This window comes from Cyprinus carpio, unplaced genomic scaffold, assembly GCF_018340385.1.
Source record: "Cyprinus carpio isolate SPL01 unplaced genomic scaffold, ASM1834038v1 S000000001, whole genome shotgun sequence".
Classification (NCBI taxonomy): domain Eukaryota; kingdom Metazoa; phylum Chordata; class Actinopteri; order Cypriniformes; family Cyprinidae; genus Cyprinus; species Cyprinus carpio.
Window position 1 is genome coordinate 1,470,632 of NW_024872754.1, and position 6,848 is coordinate 1,477,479.

Sequence of the window (6,848 nt, forward strand, 5' to 3'; positions counted from 1 at the left end):
CGCAGGAGCACGGGTTGCAGAAACATCCAGATGAGGAGTAGGCTTGGGCCTGGCATAATGAAACTTGCTTGGTACCATCCTTAGTTTGCAACGTAGAAGGGCATGATCAGTGTCACAATCTGCTGGGTACAGTGATGGGCAGTGTTACTACTTCAAATGCTCACGCTTCCACCAGTACATGAGGTCAAAGTTGGGGTGCCAGAAGTAGCTTAGAGGCAGTGGATGGCCTTAAAGGTGACCTTGGAGACTTAAGGCCCTGAAAGAATGAAGAGGGGACTGGTTTGTGGGTCTCTAAAGAGTTCCAGTAGCGCGGTGGGTATCATTCATGTTGCCATATCCATGGTTTCCCAGAGATGTCAGGCCATGCACTAGAGTTAGCACCCTTTCGAGGGCATTAAAGTCCTGGGATCATCAGCGTTCAGTTGAGGGGTCTTCAGACAATGAAGCTTAGTTGGGTTGTAAAATGATTCGCGCATCGATGAAGTTAGTGTAGGCGTAAGTGGCTATGATTGTAACTGGTCCACAGTTTGTGTGCAGGCGCAGTGAGGAGAGACGTGAGGAGATGGGCACAGGTTTTTCCACTGAGGACAGAAGCTTGTTTTGGATTGCAAAACCAACACCGTGCATTGGTCTGTCACCGTTTGGGTGTCCGTTCCAGAATAGAGTATAGTTTTTTCCCGGACAGAGCCAACACCGGTCAGCCAGGTTTCACTCAGGGCAGCGATGGAGATGTTAAGTCGAAGTAGTTCTGCATCAAACAGGGCTGATGGTGGTGTAACAGTGATCCAATATATTACTGTCTCTGGTGGGACATGTGATGTGCTTTCTGTATTTTTGCAGTTCACGGGAGAGATTTGTGTTATTAAAGTCCCAGAGAATGATTAAAACAGAGTCCGGGTGTTGTTGTTCTGTGTATGTGATTTGATCAGCGAGTTTCTGTAAAGCCAGGCTCACGTGCGCTTGCGGAGGGATGTAAACACTCACCAGAATGAACGAGTGAAACTCCCGCAGTGAATAAAATGGCTTGCAGTTAATGAAGAGTGTTTCTAGATCAGAACAGAAAATCTTCCTATTTACACTGTTACATCTTGTACTCAACCTTTTGTTGAGATTAAAAGCATGTCCCACAGCCCGTGAATTTTCACCTGATGGGCAAGCAAATGTGTCCAATTTCTAAGTCAGTGGTTCGACGATCTGAACAGTTGAAAGCCCTAGCGCAGACAGATGAGAGCACGCTAGTACTGCGAAATGGAATAGGTTTTGTTTGGTCCGTCGTTTAGCCAAGTTTCTTGACAACACAGCAGACAGCAGAGGTGTGAGGAATATCCTATATTTAGTCCGGAGCAGCAGAAGTGAAGTTTGTCTTCTCCGTTTTGTCGGCTTCGAGAGCAAGATTTAGCCAGATGTCGCAGTCAAGGCAACAATGTTCGAAATCCGCCCGTTTTCTGAGTTTCACAAGCGGGACCCCAGCTCTCTTTCCGTCCCCCCATCTTCGCCCGTCCTAGATAGCACGATGAACAGCCCGCAGCTGCTCGAGCTGACGAAAATGTCCAGCCCCCAAAACATCAGACTAGTCGGCAAAACCGGTGAAGTACTAATCGCCCGGAGATTTTCCTGTTCCAGGGTGCCGCTGAATGTCCCGCAGTTCGTTCCCCTGCCCCCCGTGAAACCTGATTGACAGCGAATTATAACACTAAAGACAGGCACAACTAACAAAAAACACAAACAACAAAAAACAACTTTATCCAGAGCACGTCATGAGGAAGCCGATCCTGTATCGGCGCCAGCCCAGGATAACACAGCAAATTTTTTTACATGTGCAGGATTTTGTTTACAAATAAATTTTACAAGCAAGCCATTGTATTCATGTTTTTATTGCCTAAAGCAATTGCATGCATGCGGAAACTAAGGAGACAAGCTCCTGTAATATTTATTGTAACTACACAACGCGTAGAAGACATTTATTTTACAGCTCACCGCATAGACATTGATGGGATAGACATTAAATTGAGCCTAACTTTCCCAGCTAACAGAATTTTGTTTTAAGGAACATTCTCCAAATATTCAGTGTTGGTTTATGCGGAACATAAAAAAGTCCCGTTTGCTTGCACCTTAGAGCGAATGCATGGAAAGCCGTATGATGCTTCCTCAAAATGTTCTTTCAATTTAAGATTTTGATTTAAAATTAAACATTCTAGGAACGTTGATTATGTAACATTCCACAGAACAATAAAAATCTTTACACTACCCCCCCCCCCACTTTCTCTTAATTTTAGCTTAAATGCTGTTATTAACAGTTTAGTATATGATGTTCCTGATCAACATTCAATCATTCAAAACACCTAGCACCTGTGAACAAACAGTGGAAGAAAGAGAAATAAGAACACAAGCTCACAACTCTTCTTCAGCCACAACCTTAGAGCAATCAACTGAATCTAAAATACAATTAAACTACTCAAGATCTGGATTAGAAACAACACCACAAACAGCATTACCAACTTCAAGTTATTACTAACCAGATTGACTTTATTTATTTCTGTCTCACGTCTACAGCCAAGATCTGATTGAGAATAACTAGGTTTAGTGTTGATTTATGTTCATTTCGAAGCACCCTAACCATGTTTAGAGATCAGTGTTTGCTTTAGTCTGGCATCTTGACCCTTGATTTCTAGTCTTAGTTTTTTCTTCTGCGCCTGTTGTAACCATTGATTGTAACTCAAAAGCCCCAGCAGAAAATACTCATCAGGTGCTTATACACACACTCACACTCTTAGAAGCTTCGCCTTTATCCAAGACATTCAGCAGTTAGCCTTTTTTTTTTTCATCTAACCTGCATACCGTGGTTGTTATCATACTGTATATTGGATTGAAGATAATCAAATGATTATGAACTGTTGCCCGAGTACTAATCTCCTTAATGAAATAGTGTTGTAGCTAATTAATTGCCGATGATTACAGCTAAAAGTGATTCTAAGAGCAGTCGAGTTCTGGCATAATCAGTTAATATAAGAACGTTCCAACAGTTTGTTTTTCTATTTTTTCGTTAGGCACCACAACCTCATAATCAGCATATGACCCACCAAGTGACCATTAAAAAACAAAAAAAAATGCAGCAGAGCATGCTGGTAGCCAGGTGAGTTTTGTAATACATAGTCCCCAGCATGCATTGCAGCAATGTTTTTTTTTTTTTTTTTTTTCGTAACCATGTTGAGTTCATATTCTGATTATTGTGTCTGTCGTGTGACTAATTGCCCATAGATGCCAAACTGTTTGAAAGTCCTTTATATTAACTGATTTGAAAGACCACTGACTTTTTGAATGGGTTCATTGTAATCAACGAAACTAACTATAGAACAACTACTTTAGTACGATGTTGAATTCTGAACTCTCCATAATTGATGATTTATCATCACCAAGATCTGTATAACAACCAACACCTTATCATATGTTCTCTGGTCTTTTTGAGTTATAACAAACATGTGTCAAAAACCACAATGTACAACGTCTCACACAAAAAATAACTTACGAAAGAAGTCAAGGGTCAAGACCCAACTAAAGGCCACTGTCTCTAAAATGGTTTACTTCAAATGAAACATCAAGCACATCTAAAACTTAGTTAATTCTCAATAGATCTTCTGTAGACGTCTACAGATAAAGTCAAGTCTGTTATTATAAGTGGAGATGGGGATTCTGTTTTTGTTACAGCCAGCTGTTCAGCAATAAAGCTCATCAGCACTTATTAATCACTTGATTCATAATTTGAAACAGTTTTAAAAACTTAACTGTTTAAGTAAGGCAATCTGTGTACTCCAATGGTTTGAGTTACTGTGGCCTTGTCAGGTTTTACAGTGCCTGAAGGGGTGGGGGAGTCTCAGATATAAAAAACTGATTCTCTTTTGGTTGGAGGGGTAGGAGTAAGGGGAAGGGCCAGATAGCCTTTTTGGGACCACACTTCAAACGAAAGGGGTATGAATTATCTCACCATAAACCGGCTACAGCGGCAACATGGCTACCCGAGCGAAACAAAAAGACACATATATGAAGCATTATTGACATTAATAAAGATTTTAATGAAAAGTAATCATTTGTTTTAGATTATATTCATTCATGTGTTGAAATTACGGTCATGTTATTCAAAGAAATGTTTGCAAAAGAATTGCTAAAATTTGCTAACGTTAAACCATTAACGTTACTGACTGCACTACAGTGCCACAACATATTTTGATGTCTGATCAGAGCAATAACCACCATATACAGTAGGTGGACAACCAGAATGGGTAATACCGCCGCGTGTACCGCCGCCGCAGGGCCGCAGCGTTAACTGCAAGTCAGTCGCATGTTAAAATCATTCGCGAAACTGCCACCAGGTAGCACAAAGGGACGGATTGCGAACTGAATGTAATTGTAAAATGTTGGTTTGTTAATGGAGATGAAAGGAGGAAGTAAAACATTGTAACATCCTTAAAAACCATTAGAAATTTTACAGTGAGTTAATTTCAAAACGTGGGATAGTCTTAGGCTCATTTCGGTTCATTCTTGGTTAAAAAAAAATAAAAAATCTTCAGGTTCCTTATGCAGAGCGAAATAAGAATGGTCCAGCATTTAGAAATAATTCTTATTAACTCTGTTATTATTCTTGATTTTTCTAACTGCTAACAGTTTGCATTTTCAAATTATGCCTTATGTGTGACCAAAAATGGAGTATTATTTGTTTCAGCTGTTTGAACGCGCTGGTGCCTCACGCGCACATATTCATTGGAAACAGTGCAGCCGTTCACCTTTTCTTCCAGCACGAGCAGCGGTCTACTTTGGCAAATTTTACAATTTATTAATCAGTCCATTCTTTAGAGTTTCAATGATTTTGCTAAATAATGCAGGTTTAATTGATTTGTTTCTTGTTTTAGTTAAGCCTAAATATTGGTAGTGAAATTATACAGTGCCTCACGTTTTATATGAAATGAAATAATAAATGAAATAATTAATAAAACACGCAACAATTTCTTAATCAGTGTACAGAAAGATATCTTTTTCCCAAGAAGTTATCTGTCAAAATAAAGGACAGGTAACGAATAACAAAGTAGTGTGTGACAAAAATGCATGCTGTTTTATTGAAGGAATTTTAAAATATCAATTAAAATATAGGCCTAATATGTGAGAATATTGACATTTTGCATATAAATCCATGTAGCCTAGCTCACTAAAGCTGCAAATGCACTTTGCGGACGCAGAAGCGGTGGCGGCGGCGGTAGAACCATCATTTTGGTTGGCCACCTACTGTACATTAAGGGGGTCTAGTCCCCCAATAATTAGAAATCGATAAATCCTTTTCTCAAATACTGCCAATTCAAGAGTAAGATATTGAGGTTTAGGTTGAGTGAGAGAGAGAGAGATTAAAGTTGTGTGTATGCATTTCTCAGATATTGCCGATTCGAGAGAGAGAGAGATTGCTGGAAAATATAGTGTAGCGATTCAGTATTTAAAATGTTATTAATAAAAGTCGTGGGGCAGCGTTGACAAGTTTCTTTTTGCCCTACATGAGATGCCTAGCGCGATCTCTGAATATGATGTGTGTGTGTGTGTGATGTCAGGATGTCTTGTAAGCGCAATTTATATAGAATGGTTAGGGTCTTAATGTACACCACTATAGGTGACAGTCGGTGATTGCTAAGAAGATCGAGGCGGCGTATGATGGCCGCGCTATAGTAGTGGTGCTGCCAAATCTTAGGAGCAATATTTTCACCCCTACCCTCTGACACTCGCTTTCAAGGCGACATTGCGGAATGCAGGCTATATAAAATAGAATTGGGATTCGAGACCTTAGTTGTTACCCAGCGTATGCCCCCTACTATACTGATGCTTGCTGGCCCAAACGGCTTGTGCCGATTACCAATTTGATGCAATCTAAAGAGAAGCGGATATAATCGACCATTTACATTAGCATTCAGAAGTTGTTTATACTGTTAAAGAGTTGAGATTGTCTATGCACTGCAGCGCACTCAGCAAGACCGAATGAGCAGCAGAGCACACCACTCAACACCCACCCCCCACATGTTTTGTTCATGGTTGGAGAAGAATAACCTTATTCAGTGTTATGTGAACAGTGGCATGCAATTTGCTTTTTCGGGCTCCGAGCCCAGGAATAACATAAGGAGCTTTCACTGGCTTTGTGTGTTGTGTTTGCGGTAGGTCATTTCTGAGCCTGCATGAATGTTTTTATAATAAGGTACATTACGACACTGGATTTGCACATCGATGTGATATACTGAAAGATGGCGCCCAGTCCCAGCTGTCCATAAAAACTCCCGTCATGACTACGGGCCATTAAAGGTGGGAGTAAAGCGTTTTTCAAAAGCGGCTTTGAAAACTGATTAGGGCGGTGACAAAACAAGCTTGTAGCCAATCAGCGGCAAAAGGGGCGTGTCTACTCTTAAAGTGAGGAGGCGTTCAGTGCACAGGATGGACGTGCTTGAGCAGGCGCTACAGAAAGATAGAGATGGCCGGATAAAAGCAATGAGAAAACTTCTGTGGAACAAAGAAGGCTTAAAGGGATAGTTCACCCAAAAATGAAAATTTTATCATTAATGACTCACCCTCATGTCGTTCCAAACCCGTGAGACCTCCGTTCATCTCCAACACAGTTTAAGATATTTTAGATTAGTCCGAGAGTTTTCTGTCCCTCCATTGCGAATGTATGTACGGTATACTGTCCCGTCCAGAAAGGTAAGAAACATCTCAAAGAAAGTAGTTCAGTGACATCAGAGGGCCGTTATAAGTTTTGAAGCACGCAAATACATTTTGGTCCAAAAATATCAAAAACTACACTTTATTCGTCATTGACTCCTCTCACC

The 6,848-nt window shown here is 40.6% G+C and overlaps 1 pseudogene; it reads left to right on the forward strand.

The window, feature by feature from the left end:
- The first annotated feature begins 1,423 nt into the window (after positions 1-1,423).
- LOC122142535 overlaps positions 1,424-6,848 on the forward strand; it is a 25,882-nt pseudogene continuing 20,457 nt past the window's right edge.